At 40.4% G+C, this 6174-nt stretch overlaps 1 protein-coding gene across 4 annotated transcripts in view; it reads left to right on the forward strand.

Annotated features, from left to right (window-relative positions):
- TPD52L1 (tumor protein D52-like 1) overlaps positions 1-6174 on the forward strand; it is a 95123-nt gene that overhangs the window by 5305 nt on the left and 83644 nt on the right. The gene's annotated exons all lie outside the window — the stretch shown is intronic.

Genomic DNA, 6174 nt, shown 5'->3' on the forward strand with positions numbered 1-6174 from the left:
GATCTGGAACCAACTTCCAAGGGAAGTGGTGCTGGCTCCTACCCTGGGGGTCTTTAAGAGGAGGCTTGATGCCTACCTGGCTGGAGTCATTTGTGCCCAGTTTTTTTTCTCCTGCCCTGGCAGGGGGTCAGACTTGAAGATCTACAAGGTCCCTTCTGACCCTACTTCTATGATTCTGTAACATTACTCTCAACCCGTTTTTCCCTTTCAGTTCTTTCCTGTGCTGTGCCATAACTTGGGACATGTGTTTTTCCTTCCCTCTTCAGTCTTATGTCTTTTCCCCTTCTCTGATGGGATGTAGCTATTTCTAATTCAGCTGTGTGCAGCTTGGTGCCCTCTGGCCTTATAAGCCAGTTTCCCTTGCACAGCTTGCTTTCCTTCTGCTGTGGAAGCTGATACAAGCGTCTGTTTTGGGATGTATGACAGCACAATGCTAGAGAACAGCAAAAACACGCCCTGGCAGAAACAGGATTACAGCAAAGAAAACACCACTAAGTACAGTGATATGCCATCAGCATTTTGGAGAGGGGCTTCCTCAAACTTAGTGATACATGTGACACTTATTGGCAAAGCCCTTTCTCTCCCCAAACTTCCTCTTTTGCCTCCCTGCAGCACATGAAACCCCGCTCTTCCCATCCTCACCCTTTGTTTCCTTAGTCACCCCTTGTTTCCCTCTTCTCAGCGGCCCTGTCTATGAGTAATTCCATTCCACCTAAGACTCATCATGCTCTCCCTTACTCCCCATCAACACTTCATGAAATCTTTCAGGTGGTTCTGACTGTGTGTTGGTTATTCACTTTTCTCCAGGGGTGGGTCTTTTGCCAAATTCGCTCTAGCATCTCAGGAGTTAGGGGGCTCCCAATCTGTGGTAGCTCTGGGAGTCCCTTCCCTTTCCCTTGTTTTCGTACCACTAAAGTACTTAGCAGAAAATAGACTGGGGCTGCCTAGAGCAGTGTTTTTCAACTGGTGGGATGTGAAGGCTGTCCAGGTGGGATGCAGAGAAGCAGTGCACCAACTCCCCTGCTCATCGTTTATCATGGTGGGAGCAGGGTTTTTGGGACCAATAGTTGGTGAGACGTAAGGTGGAAAAGGTTGAGAATTGTTGGTCTACAGGTTCCCTCATGTATCCCTAGTAACAATACATCCTGTGCCCACTCCAACACAAAGGGAGCTCTTCTTGTGTACTTATATCACTAGAAGGTGGTCCTTTGCTGTGGCAAGTGCCCTAGGGGTGCAGCAAGCTGCTTAATCCTAACTCCTGGGCTAGGGACAGAAATTACACTCAAACTGATAAGTGATCAGCAACCAGTTCAAATCTGTAACACAACAGAAGTTCAGTGCACCTAAACCTTTCTCAAAATGTCCCAAACAGTTTAAGATAAACCTGGATGGATATAGTATCAGACTTAACTGATTTAGTTTAAATCGGTTTATTAAATATCTGTCCCAAACCCCTTCCAGTTTCAAGTTAACTCACAGTCCCTAGCATCCCAGGATGCTTTTGCACCTCCCCCACAAACCCCTCTTGGCAGGGTGGTCAGGCTAGCCTTGACCCAAGCTGTCTGTTCCAGCTAAGCAAGGAGGCATGCGCTAGTGCCTCTCAGCTTCTGGTCTGAGCCACTTCAGGCATGTGGCTGCATTTCCAGAATCAGAAGTGAATGTCTGTTCACTTGCTTATCAGTTCAATTTACACAGTTTAGACTAATCTGCAAAGATTGAATTGATTCAGGCTCAGGATTTTTGACTGTCTGTATTTAGCCTGGAGGGTGGCAGAAGCTTTAACAGGCTGAGCTGGCCTCAGGGTCTTGGGGGAGCCTGCAACGCAATATGTTGGTGCTTCTATATGATCAAGTGCTGCCTACCATAATCATGCCACTCTGCACTGGGCCAGTCTAAGGATCTGAAGGAGGATTATTGAAATTGATCTTTGAGGGTGAAAACTGCAAACTCAACCGACTCTTTACAAAAGTGTGCTTTGTGCAGCAGGTGGGGTGGAGTGGTCTTTAACTTCCCCACCTGGCCTTTTCATGATGCAGAAGTACAGCCCAGCTGTGTGTTCCTTTTAGTTCTGTTGATCAGCTTACATTTCCTAGGCTGTCTTTACAAGAGAAAAGGCTAGGCACACATGGTTTTGGTTTTGTTTTTTTAATGAATGCTGAGATTCTCTTTCCCGGAGCTCGAAGGTCAGCTCTGTTGCCTGTGAACCTTCTCCTACTCATCCTTGCTTAGTTCTGGAGGAAAGTGGGAGAAAGGGAGCTGCAAAAAGTCTTGGAAATGGTGGATAAGAACAAGAAAGTAGTAGTTTACATAATGTATTGCAAACAAAGACCCTTGGTTAAAAACATCAGGTGAAGATGGGGCCAGGTAAAATTGGTGCAGCTAGAATTTATAAAAATTGGATTCTTAACTATTTAGCAAAAATGCCTTGAGCAAGAGAGCTGCTTGTTTAGCACTTATCCTTTCTTTACTCATTGGAAGAATTACATATACATAGAATAAGATACCAGTAATTTTTTTGGATTTTAAGCAGATGTCCAAAACTAAAAGTGTTGGGTTTTTTTACTGCACCTTTTTTAACCTGTCATCTTCCAGCTTTGTTCAGGCATCTGTTCAAGTACAGAAGTAAATTCATTTTGTGGAAACTGAGAAAATATAGGTAGGATAATGTAGCAAACACCATAGACAGACCACCCTCCCATCTTAAATCTATAACAGTTTATCTGAGACAGTGCAACTTTGCCAATTTTATGAAGCAAAATGGTGAAGAAATACACACCCAGAAATACTTGCTGTCTGTTTGCATGTTCTATCTTTCCTCCTGAATTTCATTACTATTTTCCATTGGAGTACTAATCATCCTTGCTCTGGAGAGATAGTATAAATATCACATGGTTCTCTATCAATGCACTTAAGCATTTTAACAGAAAGGTTAGTTGTTTGTAATCCTTTTTAATGAGCTAACAAGTTGCTTAATAAAGTGTGGAAACATTTGAACTCTGGCAATTTAATTTGAGGAGTTTAGTTTCAGGCCTCCCACTGCTTAAAGGCTGATTGCAACAGAGCCAGGGCTGGTACAGAAATGCAAAGCAGTTGAAATATGCTTACATGCTAGATGGCAGTATTTAGGAATTTGCATGCTTGTTGCTTAGCAGCATGTCTGAAAAGTGGAATATTCCACGAATCTTGGCTTTTAAGAGTGTATTCAATTCCCCATTTCAGGAAATGCCTGAAAGGTAAATTAAATGTTTCTTACTAAATAGAAACAACCAGTACAGTTATATAATTAAAGGGTTGGATCAAGGTAAATTAGGTTAATTTTATTTTTCTTTGTGTAAATCCCACAGAAAAGAAACTAATGCACACTCATAAGTTTTAATTGCAAAAAGTAAATGTATTGTTTTGTAGTGAAATACAGCCTTGTGCTATAGCACTGTCTGAGTATATTGGGCACTGTAAGGGCATGGGGGAATCAAAAAGGTCCATTATTACCAGATCTGTCACTGATCTCCTACATGACTTTGACCAAGTTGCTTGATCAATGTCTAGCTTAGCTTCGCCATCATAAATTGAGGACAGCCATATCTTGTAAAGCAACTTGAGGTCTGGAAATGGAGAGCGTGACACAGCAGCTGAGTAACATTATTATAATTACATTCTTGTATGTGTGGTACATTTAAATGTCACAGAAGAGTTTCTGTGGAAGAAATAACAGCTGATCAACAGTTTCCCATGCCAAAGTGTGCCATGCTGTCTTGGATCAAAAACCTTTCCTGTCTGTCTTCTTCCCTTTCTGCTAGTGTTTTTACAATGTGTATTCATACAACGTTAAACCCTATGCTCTAGTAGTGAGCAAAAGTAAGTAATGAGCCTTCCTGCTTGCAGACTTCCTCTCCTGTGAGTACAGGACATGGGCAAAGAGTGTGCATGTATAAGGAGACACTGGTTTCAATGCAAGCTTTGCCATAATCAGAAGGCTTATATTTTCCTTGTACACATAGGCCACAGGCTGACTAGAGAAAGAGCAAGCCCTTAAAGTAATTAGAAATGCTCCTACAAAGGCATTTTTTGAAAATTACTTTTTTACAGGATTTCCTTGACCTGTTGCTATTGTAAAATCCAGTTGTTCCAGTTTAAAAAAAAAGAGAGAGAGAGTACAGTGTGTTATGTATTGTTTATTTGTAGCATGGTAGAGCCAAGAATTCCCAGCTTTGGATATTTTCATGCAGTACAACACAAAACAAAACCATCCTTCCTTCCCCAGTGATTTTACAATCTCAGGGAAATCTATGTTTGCTAGTTAGCAAAGAAATGTAGGACTTAAAAAAGCAAACACTGTGACATGGATCTTGCTGATTGTGCTGAAAGAAAGAAAGCCCACATGAAAATTAGCTTGTGGTCGTATTTTTTTAATAAGCTTGTTTTAGTGTCACTGATGATGGGGTGTTTGCCATATTGGTATTTTTGTTGTCCCACTAAATACACTGGTATTCAAATGAATTTAAAATATATCCTTGACATCAGTACACTTAAAATGCACCTTAGAAAGAAAGAATCTGTTTTCTTTTATGTTTTTGCTAGTAGTGAAAGGAGGAGCTTAAAAAAGTTTGTAGCATTTTGAATTCTATCATCCTTATAGTAGAATGATTTGTTCAGTTTCAGACTGATACATTTTAGTTAAAAGTCATGTAAAAGAATATAAAATTCATAGTTACTTGCTCTGAGTTTTTAAAATTAAGCTATTTGTGAAGTAGGTTTAACCAGAGACTATGGCAGTGCCCAAAAGTGTGTTTTGACTGGCTTCTGTAACCACTCATGAGTGATGGAGGTTTTTTGTGTCACTGATGCATAAACACTTCTGGAGCAGAGCTAACAAGCTTTGTATGTTTAGACATTCATTGTAATTGCCCTGTAAGCTGTGGGAGACTTAAATCATATAAAGCTAGAGTGGCACCTGGTTTCCTGCAGCATAAAGACTAATCACACCTTTAACAGGTGTCTCTGAGCTTTATTATACTCCTGTGTAAACTGGGAGAAATTGATTTCATTTTTCACTAAACGGAGCTAGTAGTAACTGGCCATAGCTTTAAATACTAGTATTTATCCAATTATCTTTTGTGTATTTACTTTGCTGCTCTGATGGAGCTGTCAGTCCCTGGGAAAGGTCAATAGATTATAGCATCCTGCAATTGCTTTGCAATTTGTAATTAGAGTTTCTAGACTGCTGACCTTCTGTTGGTTTCAAAACCATTCCTTCCTTTCCTTTTTCATGTCCTTGTGATGAGGTATTTAGCAGAATTTGCAGATTTTATTGGAATCTGACAGGGCTACACAGTAAGCACTTCTGCTATGGCCTCAACCTTGCGATCTCTGGGATGCAGCCAGCTGTGTCCCTTAGCGCCCACAGGATCCCAGCTCCCTACAACCATTCCTGATCAGGCACCTTTATATACATAATTGCTTATTGCAAAACATTAATTTAAAAGGTTATTAGAGGCAATTTAGGAATTTCCAGGTACTTGGTTAAGGAATTTTCTCAGAGATATATAAAATGTATGTACAACCCCTGTGTTGAAGGGCAGTCATACCAGAACAGGCAAGAATCACGTGTTTTTAGTAGAAGACAGAGGCAGATGGCTGCTATTAAGTTATTGTGGGAGGAAAAAACAAAAGGCATAATCTGGAGGAATAGTATGCTATGTAATGAAAGCACCAGATAACTACTGTCTGTTAATTATTTGTGATAGAGGAGATTGTACGTTATAACCAGTGAAGTATCTAGGCCTAATGGTATAAATTGCTAGCAATATTTACAGGTTGCATGATGAAGGAAGTAAACCTAAGGAAAGCAAAGGAAAAATATAAGAAAACAAAGCCTCATTACTTAAAAATATACTCTTGATAGCACAGGCAAATTCTCACTATAATGCAGCTTTTTATATAGAATCTTTTATGCAAACTGAATCCCAAAACAGTTTTCAGAGTCAGGGAACATCACTGCAGGGTTAGTACGGGCATACCTCGGAGATATTGCGGGTTCGGTTCCAGACCACCGCAATAAAGCGAATATCGCAATAAAGCGAGTCACACGAATTTTTGGTTTCCCAGTGCATATAAAAGTTATGTTTACACTATACTGTAGTCTATTAAGTGTGCAATAGCATTATGTCTAAAAAA

The sequence above is a fragment of the Crocodylus porosus genome, unplaced genomic scaffold (genome assembly GCF_001723895.1).
Source record: "Crocodylus porosus isolate Cpor-Errol unplaced genomic scaffold, CroPor_comp1, whole genome shotgun sequence".
Lineage (NCBI taxonomy): Eukaryota > Metazoa > Chordata > Crocodylia > Crocodylidae > Crocodylus > Crocodylus porosus.